The 17,244-nt window shown below is 36.1% G+C and overlaps 1 pseudogene; it reads right to left on the reverse strand.

Moving 5' to 3' along the window:
• The window catches only part of LOC141403250 (uncharacterized), a 242,385-nt pseudogene extending 226,273 nt beyond the window's left edge, over positions 1 to 16,112 (reverse strand).
• Between the last annotated feature and the right edge of the window lie 1,132 nt (positions 16,113 to 17,244).

Below are 17,244 nucleotides of genomic sequence, written 5' to 3' on the forward strand. Positions count from 1 at the left end.
GGTCTGAAAATGTAGCTAAAACCGTCAAAATACCGTAAATCGGGGGGTACCGTTATATGGGGGCTATACCAAAACGTGGACCTATGTCCACAACTTCTAATATATAAGTTTATTAACACTTAAGAATCATAAATGTCAAATTATAGCTACATCGGTCTGAAAATGTAGCTAAAAACGTCAAAATACCGAATATCGGGGGGTACCGTTATATGGGGGCTATACCAAAACGTGGACCTATGTCCACAACTTTTGTTATATAAGTTTATTGATACTTAAGAACCCTAAATGTCAAATTATAGCTAAATCGGTCTAAAAATGTAGCTAAAAACGTCAAAATACCGCAAATCGGGGGGTACCGTTATATGGGGGCTATACCAAAAACGTGGACCTATGTCCACAAGTTTTGTTATATATGTTTATTGACACTTAAGAACCCTAAATGTCAAATTATAGCCAAATCGGTCTGAAAATGTAGCTAAAAACGTCAAAATACCGTAAATCGGGGGGTACCGTTATATGGGGGCTATGCCAAAACGTGGACCGATATAGCCCATCATCGAACTTGACCTGCCTGCAAACAAAAGACGCATTTTCCCAAAATTTCAGCGTCCTATCTCCATTTTTGTGGATGCTAGAGTGATTACCACAGACGGACGGACGGACGGACGGACGGATGGACGGACGTGCTCAGATCGACTTAGAATTTTACCCTGATCAAGAATATATATACTTTATAGGGTCGCAAATGAGTATTTCAATGCGTTACAAACGGAAAAACAAACTTAATATACCCTCCATACTATGGTGGAGGGTATAAAAATGCAGCCGCTTATGTACGGAGTCCTTAAGAGTTTATTTAAGAAATTGGTCCACAATGTTCTTGATTGGGAAATTCCAAGTCCACATCTCTGTCCCTATTATTATATGTATATCGTTGCTCGCCATTGTGTTTATTTCTACTCACAATTCCATTTCACATCCTTATTCGTCTTAAAGAGGTCGTACTAAGTGAAAGTAAGAATAGGAGAATGACAATCTATATCAGACGTGACCAAAAAGAGAACAGCCCAAAATGTGAATGTATTCAAACTATTGGCAACTTATGACTGTGTGTTAGTGTGTTTTTATGCACGCACGCTACAAAACAAAAACAAATCAAAACAGTATCTCTTTTTCGTACGCTCTTTCTACGCATTCGGGTCGTATGTGTGTAAATTGCCGAAAAGCTTCGGCACCGCTGTGTCAAAGAAGAACACATTTGATCTATATGCCCATGATTGAAAATGTATTGTAATGTAATTTCAAGTTGATTTTGTCGTTTACACAATGTAAATACATTTTAACAGCAACAACTACAAGCTTAGAACAACACTGACAAGGCTGACAAGGAACAAAGACCAAAAAAAGAAGAACAAGAAATATATAGACCAAAAAGATGAAAACACAATCGGATAGATATGAGTCAAATGGATTGAAAGCAGAGAAGATACCTTCTAATGAAAATTGTTTAGGTCACTTGAGGTTGTTATAGACGAAGAGGGTGGAAAAAAAGGAAATTAGGGGCTGAATAGTACGGTAAAGAAATACAATTTAGAGAATATACTATAAAGCAATATAAGCAAATATTAAGGATAACACTTAGGTATATTAACCAAATAGGAAGCAGTGGGGCGATGAAATGGTATGTTCTTATTGATGAACTTTCTATTGATGACTAGAAAGAAGGGGAATGCGAGATGCTCAAGGTCTATATTGTAGCAACACGTCTTGTAAGGTGTTTGGCGTGTTTGGCTATCCTCAATTTTAAAGATTTGCTTGTTATTTTCTTTTGTCTTCCTTAATTTTCAATTTCTTTCCAATCGTTTTTATTGTTTCGTTTATTGGATTACAATATGGAAAAATTGAATCCTATTACCATAAAATATTAGCATATATAATGGGAAAAATATGTACATAAGCGGAACGTTATGAAATGGCGAAACCAGTGACTGGCAAATACAATGGACAACAATTTTTAAAAAATTAAGCAAACATGTTTTTGACATTAACAATCATGGACGTAGCCAGGAATATCTAGGGAGGGGCAGCTGCCCCCACCCCCCTAGATCCTACAAAACAGTTCATTTGTATGTAAAAAAGTATAAATATTTCAAAAAACAAGCATTTGAGTCTTCCCACAGAAAACAATAAAGCCTCCTTTTGGAAGACCAGATGGTCTTCTTATACAATAGGAGTAGCCCTTCTTATAGAAGACCTGTAGGTTTTCTAACAGAAGACCAATTGGTCTTCAGATATATGTATGACCAGTAGGTCTTCGAATAGAAAGTCCAAGTAGGCCTTCCTATAGAAGGAAAGCCGTCCTATAGAGATCTGTGGGTCTTTTTACAAAAGGGAAGTCGGTCTTTTAACAGAAGGCAAGTAGACCTTCTTACATAATGTCAGTAAGTCTTCTGATAGAAGACCAATAGGACTTCTCATAAAAGTTCAGTAGTTCCTGCTTATAGAAAACAGCTAGGCTTCCTAAGAAAAAAAAATAGTGTGTCTCTTTATTAACTCTTCATATAGAAGTTTAGCAGATCTTCCCAAAACTCTTGCTATAGAAGAGAAGTAAGTCGTCCCATCCTTTTCATAGTAGACTCGTGGGTCGTTCTAGCAGTAGGTCTTCTTATAAAAATCTAGCAGGTTTCCTATTAAAAATAGATAAAATTACTATGTTTCTTATTCGTGATACTGGTAGCACTTTCTTTACGAAATTTCTTGATTTCTATGAAGAATTTAATGTGTGATAGCTTTCCATTCCCTTCCTAGAAAAATTAAATCAATTTGTCTTTCTATGATTTCAAAGAGACAATCCGATTCTATGGAAGTCAATAGAAATTTCAGTATTAAAATTTCTTCATTATTTTGGTGACCTATAATAGTTGATTTAGCTTCTCATTCTTCTTTGCTTTTCTTTTCGCATATTGCCCTTTTAGCTTCGTATGTTTTGTCTTCATCCCAGCTTTTGTTGTGGATCCTTTATTTCTATTTTCCTAACGTTTTAATTTATTGTTTCGATTTCTATAACATTCCATATTTTCAGCAAAATTTCATTTTATTTTTTGGTTTATTTCCTCCATAAATTTCCAATGAGGTGTTGTACACACATACATACATATTTATGTATGCAGTCACAAATTCACATATCCCACACATACACCATTGTTCATTCAGACGCGTTAGTTAAAGTTAGCGTTGATTGCTTTAGTCCACAAAATACCATTCAATGGTTTATGTGCATGAATTTTCTGTAGTGACTTTTGTGGTCCCGCTGTTACAGTTACTTATTCTCTAGGGATCAATAGTTTAGATGGCTTTGTTAGCTGGTTGAGTGCATGTTTTTTCTTAGCTAAGATTGTGTAGAGCTTTTACCCCGATGTTGCCGCAGATGTATGAGATTATTAAAGGAGTTTTTATTCAAAAAGGCATCAGGATATTTTTCTCGGTTTATTTGTAGTTTGCCAAGTTATTTGTCTGGGTGAATTTAAAACATAGTTAGGATTTGTTTGTTAAACAAATCACAATAAAATTTGGTGAATATGGGTTTGTTGTAAGGAAGTGGAGGTTATATTTGTAGAACAAATTTGTGGAAAAGTTAATTTGTTATTGCCATTTTCATGACATTAAATAGGTATTTGCTATCTTCTCTCTGATAATGTATGTTTTTGTTTTATTAGCCTAAGGGAGATGCACTCACATATTAAATTTAATTTCTATCTTAAGTACATTCCAAATTTCCTTCTTATCAGCAGTAACCAAAATTATCTTCCCGGACAACATTGTGTTGCTCCAGAAATAATCCTTTTCGACTTCGAAGCTACTAGATGAACAACACAACCCCACCGACAACCGGGACCAATTTCTTGGGAAACATCAGTGCGACGTTGTTTATGCCCTGCTCCACATGGTGTATAAAAGCAATTCCAGGTCTCTAATATAGATTGGCCGCATTTCTCCGTTTGGAACGAGGGACCCTGTAATGGTAGGATAGAGATTTTTTGGTATATTTTGATATCGCAACTTGATTTTTGTAAATATTTTTCAGAGATCGAAAGTTATATCCCGCCTTACATTTTTCGCTTGAATGTGTAAACACTTTAGAAACTTGTCGCCACTTCATTATTTAAACTACGTTAATGAATTCTTAAGTATCAATTTTTAATTAAAATCCATAATGGTTATCCCATAATGGCCAATCATAGAGCCTGTCAACTTGGGTTTTTTTGGTTCACCTTGGGGTTTCCTTTTGCCTTTTTACCCATACGTTTTTGGAGTTACTTTAAACCAAAACTTGCTTTTCAAAACATCCAAGTGAAATAATATTTGCAATTCTATTTCATTTATTTGGTTGTCATTGACAACAAGTGTCATTGACTTGCCGGTTTGATTGCGTTTTTTTTCTTTTTACCTGCCAATTCCTTCTGCTTTTCGTCAAGGAAGAAGTTTTCCCATAAAAATGCGACAATATTTCTTTATCTGAAGTTTTTATCATAATTTTTGTTCACAAATTCCACATTGTAGCCCAATGGCGGGATGGTCAAAAAGTCAAACTTAAAAGCAATTTTTTGTTGCTGTGATACCTTATGTATTGTTTTTGTTATATTTTCAACTAAAATTAAAATTTTGCGCTATTCGTAAAACTCATTGTCGTCTTCTATGCAACGTCATCTATATTCGAGAGTAGTTGTTTTAGAGCAAGAAGAAAAATTTGGCTTCGAAAGCAATCTACAAAATTAAAACTTTTCCTTCTTTTCCAACACCAACAAAACCAAAGTTTTTGCTCTTAATATTGCAATATGTTTTTAACTTCGTGCTGCCATGAAAGGTATAATAACTTGGAACGATTTGGAAGCAGAAGTGTGCTAGTCTAAATTTTAATGAAATTAAAAAAAAATACTTTTTAAGGAACAACCTGCTTGGATTAAAAATTATAACACTGAAACTTTTTTTTAATTTTTTTTTAGGATCAAACAGCGTATTTTTGTTAAAGAATATTTTTGGAAGGATCTAAAAATATATATATTTTTTAATATTTTTCAAGAATCAACTAACTGTTTTTTTAATATTTTTGAAGTATACCAGCGTGGATTTTTACAAAATATCTTTTGAAGCATCAACCAGCTTGGATTTTTTAAAAAAAAAATTTTTGAAGTATTAATCTGCGTGGATTTAAAAAAACACATTTTTTTAAGTATCGACCAGCGTGGATATTAAAAAAACAAAACATTTTTTGAGGTATTAACCAGCGTGGATTTTTAAAAAATAAGTTTTGAATTATCAGGCAGCTTGGAGTTTTTAAAAAATATTTGTTGAAGTATCAACCAAAGTGGATTTAAAATTAAAAATTTTTGTAGTATCAAACAGCATGGATTTAAAAAAAAAAAATATTTGATGAAGTATCAAACTGCATGGATTTAGAAAAAATATTTTTTGAAGTATCATTCATCTTGGATTTTTAAAAAATATTTTTTACGTATCAATCAGCGTGGACTTTTTGTTTTCAACTAGCGTGGATTTAAAAAAAAAATGTTTGTAGTATCAAACAGCGTGGATTTTTAAAAAATATTTTTTGAAGTATCAAGTAGCGTGAATTATTAAAAAGTATTTTTATAGTATCAAAGAGAGTGGATTTTTTTAAAAAAAAAAATATTTTGAAGTATCAACCAGCTTGGATTTTTTAAAAAATATTTTTTGAAGCATCAACCCGCTTGGATTTTTGTAAAAAAATGTTTGAAGTATCGACCAGCGTGGATATTAAAAAAAAAAAACATTTATTGAAGTATCAATCATCGTGGATTTTTTAAAAAATATTTTTTTAAGTATCAATCAGCGTGGATTTTTTAAAAAATATTTTTTTAAGTATCAATCAGGTGGGTTTTTTTACAAAATAAGTTTTGAATAATCAAACAGCTTGGAATTTTTAAAAAAATATTTTTTGAAGTATCAACCAAATTGGATTTAAAAAAAAATATTTTTTGAAGTATCAAGCAAAGTGGGTTTAAAAAAATATTTTTTGAAGTATCAACCTGCGTGGATTTAAAAAAAATATTTTTGAAGTATCAATCAGCGTGGATTTTTTAAAAAATATTTTTGAAGCATCACCAACTTGGATTTTTATACCCTCAGCCTTTAGGCTATGAAGGGTATATACACTTTCATACGGGCAAAATGTGCCTCATCGAAATAATGGTTTTAGACCCCAAGTATGTTTGGACGAAATGTGTTTCAGACAATTTGGAGTCGATTGAGCAATGTCCGTCCGTCTGTCTGTCTGTCTGGCTGGCTGGAGCGCACAATAACTCTCGAACGGATGAACCGATTCGGTTCAAGTTTTGGCTTTCGTAATATTTTGCCCAAACTTAGTTTAAGTTCGAAGATGAGCTATATCGGTCCACTCCTTCCGGTACCTCCCCCACAAAAGTTCGGAAATTTTCGGAAAATTTGTGCGGACGATAACTCTTGAAGGGAGTAAACGATTTGGTCCATACTTTGCCCATCGTGGAGCGTGTACCAGACTTAGATTAGGTTTTAATATGGACTCAATCGGTTCACTCCGTCGGGTACCTCCCACACAAAAATTTGGAAAAGTTCAGTTTAGGACCATCTCTCGAATCGCTTTGATTTTTGCTTTAGCTACTTGTATTCACTGCCCTCCATACGACGGTATAAGTTTCATCAGGGGCAAGTCCATACTTCCTGAGAAAATAGCCTGAAAGTTGCAAAAAACCCCTATGACACCGTGTGAGGAGGTTGGAGGGCAAAATAACTCTCGAACAGGTCTGCCGATTCGGTCCAAAGTTTGGCCTTAGTAATATTTTGTCCAAACATAGTTTAAGTTCGAAGATAAGCCATATCGGCCCACTCCTTCCGGTACCTCCCCCATAAAAGTTCGAAAATGTTCGGAAAATTTGTACGTGCGATAACTCTTGAAGGGAGTTACCGATTTGGTCCATACTTTGAAAATCGTAAAATGTCTACCAGTCTTAGATGAGTTTCCAATATGGACTCAATCGGTCCACTCCGTCGGGTACCTCCCACACAAAAATTTGGAAAAGTTCAGTTTAGGACCATCTCTCGAATCGCTTTGATTTTTGCTTTAGCTACTTGTATTCACTGCCCTCCATACGACGGTATAAGTTTCATCAGGGGCAAGTCCATACTTCCTGAGAAAATAGCCTGAAAGTTGCAAAAACCCCTATGACACCGTGTGAGGAGGTTGGAGGGCAAAATAACTCTCGAACAGGTCTGCCGATTCGGTCCAAAGTTTGGCCTTAGTAATATTTTGTCCAAACATAGTTTAAGTTCGAAGATAAGCCATATCGGTCCACTCCTTCAGGTACCTCCCCCACAAAAGTTCAAAAATGTTCGGAAAAGTTGTGCGTACGATAACTCTTGAAGAGAGTGGCCGAATTGGACCATACTTTACACATCCTAATATATCTACCAGATATAGATCAGGTTCAAATATGGACTATATTTGTCCACTCCATCCGGTACCTCCCACACAAAATTTCGGATACATGTTCACTTTAAGACCTGCTTTCGAATCACTTTGATTTTTGTTCAAGCAACTTGCATTGCTGCTTCAATTGCGATGGTAAAAGTTGTTTCAGGGGCAAGTTCATACTTCTTGAGCAAACATCCCTGAAGTTCTAAAAAACCCCTATGGTACCATATGTAGTGGCTGGAGATCCATTCTTTTTAGTATCTCCTCCGCAAAACTGTTGATATTAAATCCTAATCAACATTTTTGTCAGTTCAAACGCCCAACATTTTTAAAACTCCCTAAATACATGCGTTTTTTGGAAAAAAATTGTTTCAATATACACAGGCTGAGGGTATATCTCAGTCGGCAAAGCCGACTGATACTTTTTTACTTGTTAAAGAATATTTTTAAAAGGCTCCTGGATTTTTAAATAATATTCTTAGAAGAATCGTGGATTTTTTAAGATTTTTTATAAGGCTCTTGGATTTTTTAGGAATATATTTAGAAGGCTCGTGAATTTTTAAAGAATTTAAAACGAATATTTGTAGGTGGCCCGTGGATTCTAAAATAATATTTTTAGATGGCCCGTGGATTTTTAAAGAATATTTTTGAGGCCTGTGGATTATTAAAGACTATTTGTAGGAGTCCTGTGGATTTAAAAAGAATATTTGTAGTTGTCCGTGGATTTAAAATGAATATATTTAGATGACACATGGGGTTTTAAAGAATATTTTTGGAGGCCCGTGGATTTTTAAGGAATATTTTTGGAGTCCCTTAATTTTTTAAGAAATAATTTTAGAAGGCCCTAGAATATTTAGGAGGTCCATGGTTTTTTAAAAAATATTATTTGGAGACCCGTGTATTTTTAAGGACTATTGTTAGGAGCCCCTTATATTTTTAAGGTATATTTTGAGAAGGCCCTAGCATTTTAAGCTAATATTTTTAGGAGGACCATGGATTTTTTAAAAAATCCTTTTTGGATGCCCGTCGATTTTTTTATATCCTCAGCATTTATGCCAACAAGGTTATATACACTTTCATTCGGGCAAAATGTGCCTTATCGAAATAATGGTTTTAGACCCCAAGTATGTTTGGACGAAATGTGTTTCAGACAACTTGGAGTCGATTGAGCAATGTCCGTCCGTCTGTATGTCTGTCTGGCTGGCTGAAGCGCACGATAACTCTCGAACGGATAAACCGATTCGGTTCAAATTTTGGCTTTCGTAATATTTTGCCCAAACTTACTGTAAGTTCGAAGATGGGCTATATCCAGTTCGAAGATGGTCCACTCCTTCCGGTACCTCCCCCACAAAAGTTCAAAAATGTTCGGAAAATTTGTACTTACGATAATTCTTGAAGGAAGCAACCGCTTTGGTCCATAATTTGCACATCGTGAAATGTCTACCAGACTTAGATGAGGTTCCAATATGGACTCAATCGGCCCACTCCTTCGGGTACCTCCTACACAAAATTTCGAATAAGTTCAGTTTAGGACCTGCCCTCGATTCGTATTCACTGCCCCCTATACGACGGTACAAGTTTCATCAGGGGCAAGTCCACACTTCCTGAGAAAATAGCCTGAAAGTTGCACAAAACCCCTATGACAGAGTGTGAGGTGGTTGGAGAGCAAGATAACTCTCGAACGGATCTGCCGATTGGGTCCAAAATTTGGACTTAGTAATATTTTGTCCAAACATAGTTTAAGTTCGAAGATAAGCCATATCGGTCCACTCCTTCAGGTACCTTCCCCACAAAATTTCAAAAATGTTCGGTAAAATTGGTACTGTAACTTTTAAAGAGAGTGACCGAATTGGTCCATACTTTACACATCCTACTATATCTACCAGATATAGATCAGGTTCAAATATGGACTATATTTGTCCACTTCATCCAGTACCACCCAAACAAAATTTCGGATAAGTTCACTTTAAGACCTGCTATCGAATCACTTTGATTTTTGTTGAAGCAACTTGCATTCGCTGCCTCAATTACGATGGTAAAATTTTTTCAGAGGCAAATCCACACTTCTTGATCAAACAGCCCGAAGGTTGTAAAAACCCCCTATGGCACCATATGTAGTGGCTGGAGATCCACTTCCATAATGGTCAATGTCGAGCCATTCCGTTAAGTATTTCCCCCGCAAAACGTTTGCTCTTTAATCCTAATCAACATTTTTTTCGATTAGTTTTTTGGGAAAAAATGTTTCAATATACACAGGCTGAGGGTATATCTCTGTCGGCCAAGCCGACTGATACTTTTTTTACTAGTTAAAGAATGTTTTTAAGAGGCTCGTGGATTTTTAAAAAATATTTTTAGCAGGCTCGTGGATTTTTGAAGAAGAAAATTATACATCTTTGTGTTTATTTCAGCTTTAGTCCATATTTTGTTGTATTCAAGTATTTGAATAACAACAAAATGTTTTACAGTGGATATGAAATTGATTAGTTGCGGGCGGAGGGTCGGGAATACTATAGTTTCAGTTGTCACCAAACAACTTCATCAGTTCCCTTTTCCGCCGACTCTGTATCGATAAACAGGTCAATAAGCCCATCCAGCAAATTAAACAAAATGAGAAATTTGCTATATGGCCCTAAAACTGATTACCCTACAATTTGAGTCGAACTAAAGAATTTTATATCCACCACTGTTTTTATGTCGTCTTTGCATTGCAAAGAATACGAACATAGTGTGTTGCTTCAATAAGCGGGGGTAAAACAACGAGAAAGTTGTTGTTTTTGCATTACGCATTGATCAACAAGGCCGTGCTGATGCCTATTATTGTTGTTGGCGTTTTTTATTGTTGGACTGCAGAATTTTACATCTTTGTGTTTATTTCAGCTTTAGTCCATATTTTGTTGTATTCAAGTATTTGAATAACAACAAAATGTTTTACAGTGGATATGAAATTGATTAGTTGCGGGCGGAGGGTCGGGAATACTATAGTTTCAGTTGTCACCAAACAACTTCATCAGTTCCCTTTTCCGCCGACTCTGTATCGATAAACAGGTCAATAAGCCCATCCAGCAAATTAAACAAAATGAGAAATTTGCTATATGGCCCTAAAACTGATTACCCTACAATTTGAGTCGAACTAATGAAACTATAGTATTCCCGACCCTCCGCCCGCAACTAATCAATTTCATATCCACTGTAAAACATTTTGTTGTTATTCAAATACTTGAATACAACAAAATATGGACTAAAGCTGAAATAAACACAAAGATGTAAAATTCTGCAGTCCAACAATAAAAAACGCCAACAACAATAATAGGCATCAGCACGGCCTTGTTGATCAATGCGTAATGCAAAAACAACAACTTTCTCGTTGTTTTACCCCCGCTTATTGAAGCAACACACTATGTTCGTATTCTTTGCAATGCAAAGACGACATAAAAACAGTGGTGGATATAAAATTCTTTAGTTCGACTCAAATTGTAGGGTAATCAGTTTTAGGGCCATATAGCAAATTTCTCATTTTGTTTAATTTGCTGGATGGGCTTATTGACCTGTTTATCGATACAGAGTCGGCGGAAAAGGGAACTGATGAAGTTGTTTGGTGACAACTGAAACTATAGTATTCCCGACCCTCCGCCCGCAACTAATCAATTTCATATCCACTGTAAAACATTTTGTTGTTATTCAAATACTTGAATACAACAAAATATGGACTAAAAGCTGAAATAAACACAAAGATGTATAATTTTCTTCTTCAAAAATCCACGAGCCTGCTAAAAATATTTTTTAAAAATCCACGAGCCTCTTAAAAACATTCTTTAACTAGTAAAAAAAAGTATCAGTCGGCTTGGCCGACAGAGATATACCCTCAGCCTGTGTATATTGAAACATTTTTTCCCAAAAAACTAATCGAAAAAAATGTTGATTAGGATTAAAGAGCAAACGTTTTGCGGGGGAAATACTTAACGGAATGGCTCGACATTGACCATTATGGAAGTGGATCTCCAGCCACTACATATGGTGCCATAGGGGTTTTTACAACCTTCGGGCTGTTTGATCAAGAAGTGTGGATTTGCCTCTGAAAAAATTTTACCATCGTAATTGAGGCAGCGAATGCAAGTTGCTTCAACAAAAATCAAAGTGATTCGATAGCAGGTCTTAAAGTGAACTTATCCGAAATTTTGTTTGGGTGGTACTGGATGAAGTGGACAAATATAGTCCATATTTGAACCTGATCTATAGCTGGTAGATATAGTAGGATGTGTAAAGTATGGACCAATTCGGTCACTCTCTTTAAAAGTTACAGTACCAATTTTACCGAACATTTTTGAAATTTTGTGGGGAAGGTACCTGAAGGAGTGGACCGATATGGCTTATCTTCGAACTTAAACTATGTTTGGACAAAATATTACTAAGTCCAAATTTTGGACCCAATCGGCAGATCCGTTCGAGAGTTATCTTGCTCTCCAACCACCTCACACTCTGTCATAGGGGTTTTGTGCAACTTTCAGGCTATTTTCTCAGGAAGTGTGGACTTGCCCCTGATGAAACTTGTACCGTCGTATAGGGGGCAGTGAATACGAATCGAGGGCAGGTCCTAAACTGAACTTATTCGAAATTTTTGTGTAGGAGGTACCCGAAGGAGTGGGCCGATTGAGTCCATATTGGAACCTCATCTAAGTCTGGTAGACATTTCACGATGTGCAAATTATGGACCAAAGCGGTTGCTTCCTTCAAGAATTATCGTAAGTACAAATTTTCCGAACATTTTTGAACTTTTGTGGGGGAGGTACCGGAAGGAGTGGACCATCTTCGAACTGGATATAGCCCATCTTCGAACTTACAGTAAGTTTGGGCAAAATATTACGAAAGCCAAAATTTGAACCGAATCGGTTTATCCGTTCGAGAGTTATCGTGCGCTTCAGCCAGCCAGACAGACATACAGACGGACGGACATTGCTCAATCGACTCCAAGTTGTCTGAAACACATTTCGTCCAAACATACTTGGGGTCTAAAACCATTATTTCGATAAGGCACATTTTGCCCGTATGAAAGTGTATATAACCTTGTTGGCATAAATGCTGAGGATATAAAAAAATCGACGGGCATCCAAAAAGGATTTTTTAAAAAATCCATGGTCCTCCTAAAAATATTAGCTTAAAATGCTAGGGCCTTCTCAAAATATACCTTAAAAATATAAGGGGCTCCTAACAATAGTCCTTAAAATACACGGTCTCCAAATAATATTTTTTAAAAAACCATGGACCTCCTAAATATTCTAGGGCCTTCTAAAATTATTTCTTAAAAAATTAAGGGACTCCAAAAATATTCCTTAAAAATCCACGGGCCTCCAAAAATATTCTTTAAAACCCCATGTGTCATCTAAATATATTCATTTTAAATCCACGACAACTACAAATATTCTTTTTAAATCCACAGGACTCCTACAAATAGTCTTTAATAATCCACAGGCCTCAAAAATATTCTTTAAAATCCACGGGCCATCTAAAAATATTATTTTTAGAATCCACGGGCCACCTACAAATATTCGTTTTAAATTCTTTAAAAATTCACGAGCCTTCTAAAAATATTCCTAAAAAATCCAAGAGCCTTATAAAAAATCTTAAAAAATCCACGATTCTTCTAAGAATATTATTTAAAATCCAGGAGCCTTTTAAAAATATTCTTTAACAAGTAAAAAAGTATCAGTCGGCTTTGCCGACTGAGATATACCCTCAGCCTGTGTATATTGAAACAATTTTTTTCCAAAAAAACGCATGTATTTAGGGAGTTTTAAAAATGTTGGGCGTTTGAACTGACAAAAATGTTGATTAGGATTTAATATCAACAGTTTTGCGGAGGAGATACTAAAAAGAATGGATCTCCAGCCACTACATATGGTACCATAGGGGTTTTTTAGAACTTCAGGGATGTTTGCTCAAGAAGTATGAACTTGCCCCTGAAACAACTTTTACCATCGCAATTGAAGCAGCAATGCAAGTTGCTTCAACAAAAATCAAAGTGATTCGAAAGCAGGTCTTAAAGTGAACATGTATCCGAAATTTTGAGTGGGAGGTACCGGATGGACTGGACAAATATAGTCCATATTTGAACCTGATCTATATCTGGTAGATATATTAGGATGTGTAAAGTATGGACCAATTCGGCACTCTCTTCAAGAGTTATCGTACGCACAATTTTTCCGAACATTTTTGAACTTTTGTGGGGGAGGTAGCTGAAGGAGTGGACCGATATGGCTTATCTTCGAACTTAAACTATGTTTGGACAAAATATTACTAAGGCCAAACTTTGGACCGAATCGGCAGACCTGTTCGAGAGTTATTTTGCCCTCCAACCTCCTCACACGGTGTCATAGGGGTTTTTTGCAACTTTCAGGCTATTTTCTCAGGAAGTATGGACTTGCCCCTGATGAAACTTATACCGTCGTATGGAGGGCAGTGAATACAAGTTTCTAAAGCAAAAATCAAAGCGATTCGAGAGATGTTCCTAAACTGAACTTTTCCAAAATTTTTTGTGGGAGGTACCCGACGGAGTGGACCGATTGAGTCCATATTAAAACCTGATCTAAGTTTGGTACACGCTCCACGATAGGCAAAGTATGGACCAAATCGGTTACACCCTTCAAGAGTTATCGTGCGTACAAATTTTCCGAACATTTTCGAACTTTTGTGGGGTAGGTACCGGAAGGAGTGGGCCGATATAGCTCATCTTCGAACTTAAACTAAGTTTGGACAAAATATTACGAAAGCCAAATTTGAACCGAATCGGTTCATCCCTTCGAGAGTTATCGTGCGCTCCAGCCAGCCAGACAGACAGACGGACGGACATTGCTCAATCGACTCCAAATTGTCTGAAACACATTTCGTCCAAACATACTTGGGGTCTAAAACCATTATTTCGATTAGGCACATTTTGCCCGTATGAAAGTGTATATACCCTTCATAGCCTAAAGGCTGAGGGTATAAAAACGAACCTTCTAAAAATATTCTTAAAAAGTCCACGAGCGTCCTAAAAACATTCTTTTAAAATCCAAAGGCGTCCTAAAAGTATTTCTCTAAAATCCACGATTTTTCCTTAAAAATCCAAGCGCCTCCTAAAATGTTTTTTAAAAATCCACGAACCTCTTAAAAGTGTTCTTTAAAAATCCACCAGTTTTCTAAAAATATTCTTTCAAAATCCACGAGCATCCTTAAATTGTCTTTTTAAATCTAGGAGGCTCCATAAAATTTTCTTTAAAAATCCACGACTCTCCAATATTCCACATAATTCTCCGTAAACAGCTCACAATTAAAGTATAATGAATATTAATTTTTCACAACTATCTGCTCGGCAATATAATGCAGCGTAGTTGGAGGCCACACCTGCTGTCAATTTGGCATATACCCTGACACGATCTCCTTGCTCCAAAATGCAACTTGGTTATTCATAAAGCATAAACATTAAAGACATATTTTTCACTCCAATCGAATGAGTGGTATCACCTATTTATAGGAAAATGAGGTGCCGGTACCATTGGTCTCAGCTGCACGGCATAATTACCAGCCAATCCAAAAAGGTCACATGACAATTTAAATGATTTTGCTTGGGAAATCCTCTTACTTGTTCCGCAAAGAGTGTACTTGATTTGGTGATATTTTGAGCATAAGCTGGGCGCAATTACGTTCCTTGCCGCAGTAAACGAGTTCCAGTCAGAATTGGGCAAATCTTCACGTTTCCAGGCATTATCACAGTTGACCTCTGGAAAACGTAATATCACCTCAACTGGTCCCTAGGGATATGTCGGACTAACAATCATTTCAGCACTGGGCCATCGTACATCCAGATTTTGTCGCAGACGTTCATCGGCAGCAGGTATAAGGGTTGTGGTTGTTGTCGTCGATGACATGGTGGATGAAATTTCGCTCATAGTATTGGAGGGATTTTTATTAGTAATTTTAAGATTGGACACTAATTGCATTTCATATAGGCCACCCCACATAAAGATCTGACATGGTACAGCCACCTATGTAACATTGTGCCGCGGATCGGGATAGACGCGTATATTTTGCACAATTTCTTTACGTTTGCGTTGTAAAACTAGGGTGTCATTGGTAGGTGCATCAGGAGTAGAAAAAATTGTGGCTGTGTGGGTTGTGGCATCTGTTACCGAAATCGTTGGTGTCACTGCATCATCTTCGTCAATGTATTTACTAATGACTAGGGTATTTGTTATGAAATGCTCCACTTCAGAATGATCTTAGCTAGATGCTATCTCGTTATTGGTGCTACGTGATGTTGTGGATATTCCATCCTGCTGCCTTGTTTTATTCTTAGATTTGCCTCTTATAGTGGCATCTAGCGAGAATTGTATCTGTATGTGTAGATCTCCACTCAACGCCGTAAAGTGCTGGAGTCATAAGACGACCCTATCGTATTGCCAACACGTGACCTCTTTGTTGTTTTGGTTTTGTAAAGATTTCATAGTGGCAGGATTCATTGATGAAATGGATATTTGCCATTGTCAATATTAAAGTGTTGGTAAGTCACAGCGGAGGAGGAGCATGAAAGGAGAAAGAAGAGAAACCAAAAAATTTTAGGTTAAAATTATTGAGATATACTTACACACTGCATAACGGAGTCATAAAAACTGCGAATTGTATAAAAAGAGGATTAAAACATGAGAGGATATAACTATTGCGACGAGAACGAACAAAAAGAAAACAATACATTTGCGATACCCAATCAGCTCCACCCATCCGAAACAAGACCTACAAAAAAAGGGTTGTGAAATATTTATTTTATTTCTCACTTTTCGGTTTACTTCGCCTTCTTTCCAATAAAGAGAAACGGGGTAATTTACATAAATCTCTAATGCAATTTATGCAACTGTAATTTATTATCTTTATTATTTTTCGAAGAATAAAATGTTGGTATTGAGATAAAAATATTCTTGAATATCCTTAAAACTCACAACAAAATAACAATAACATAAATTGGATTTCTGATTGGGTGTGAGAAAGTTAATCAATAAATCTACGTCAACTGTTGAGGATGTTCCTAAGATGAATTGTGCAATAAAGATAAATTGATGACTTGAAGCTAAATGCAACCCCTGCCTAAAGGTTAAATTAAGGTCATGATATTGAGTTATAAATCAGACAATTTGTAATCTAACACATTTTTAAGGAAGATACAATTACGATTGGAGAACTGAGGAAAATCAGAAGGCGAATACGACAAACATAATGCTGAAGGGGTCTAATGACACATTTAGGAAAAGTTTAAGAGAGAAGGCTATTATATGGAGGCACTACATTATAATGACATTAGTCGGTAGAACTATGGTTTGCCGAAAAATAAAACAACAAGTGTCAAGGTTCTCGTATGTACAGGTCATTCTTTTACCAAAAATCCCACTGATCAAGTTGCAATATTCCATAAAATAATGTGGTTGATGTTTGATGAGACATCGCGCTTTACTTCAGTCACTTCTTGGTAAGATTTACCGTTTTTCAGAAAAATCCAAACGATGTACTTAGTATTATATCTGGCACTCTTTCGGGTACCTCCCACACAAAGTTAGGAAAAGGTGCAGTTTAATGACTTGTTTGGGATCGTTTATATAATTTTTTAGCAACATGTTGAGTATGCAGCCATGGTTAAGGCGGTACAATTTTTTCGGAGGCAAATCCATAATTCCAGAGACAATGTCCTAAAAACACAAAAACCCCAATAGACGCCAGAAGTATTGTGGTTGCTTCTT

The sequence above is a fragment of the Musca autumnalis genome, unplaced genomic scaffold (genome assembly GCF_047663935.1).
Source record: "Musca autumnalis isolate F117 unplaced genomic scaffold, ASM4766393v1 scaffold_4, whole genome shotgun sequence".
In the NCBI taxonomy this organism is placed as follows: Eukaryota; Metazoa; Arthropoda; class Insecta; order Diptera; family Muscidae; genus Musca; species Musca autumnalis.